Source organism: Montipora capricornis, chromosome 2, assembly GCF_036669925.1.
Source record: "Montipora capricornis isolate CH-2021 chromosome 2, ASM3666992v2, whole genome shotgun sequence".
Taxonomy (NCBI): domain Eukaryota; kingdom Metazoa; phylum Cnidaria; class Anthozoa; order Scleractinia; family Acroporidae; genus Montipora; species Montipora capricornis.
The window spans coordinates 11,194,757-11,195,246 of record NC_090884.1 but is presented as its reverse complement, the minus strand read 5'-3'; positions in this window follow the sequence as shown (position 1 = coordinate 11,195,246).

The window sequence follows — 490 nt, the reverse complement described above, 5'->3', positions numbered from 1 at the left end:
CAAAAAGCCTGAGCTGGTTTCCTTATTATCGAAAAGAAAGACGAAGATTGAAATTAGACTTTTTCTTGTTGGTATTCATAAAAAGGTAGACAATTGTTGGAGCCATAACCGCCGACAACGATAATTATTATTTTATTGAAGAATGTATATTAGAGCTTTGGTAGAGAATCCTTTTGTCAATAATTAAAGCATTTGGAGAGGAAAGACATGATCGTCGCCGCTTTTTATTGTTGTTCTGTCTCCATGTGTTCGAAGGGTGAATGACCTCACTCAGATTTTATTCAACCAACGCCTGATTATTAATCCCTTCTTACCAACGTCAAAGACAAACGCGAACTCAACGACTTTCCAGGAGCGATTGATAAGACTACCAGGCCACCTTCATTGGTGAGACTAGTAGGAAATTGAAAACACGACTGGCTGAACTCAATAGAGTGACTAAAAACGGTGGCCTCAGCAACATCATCTCTGAACATCATTTACTCAGGAA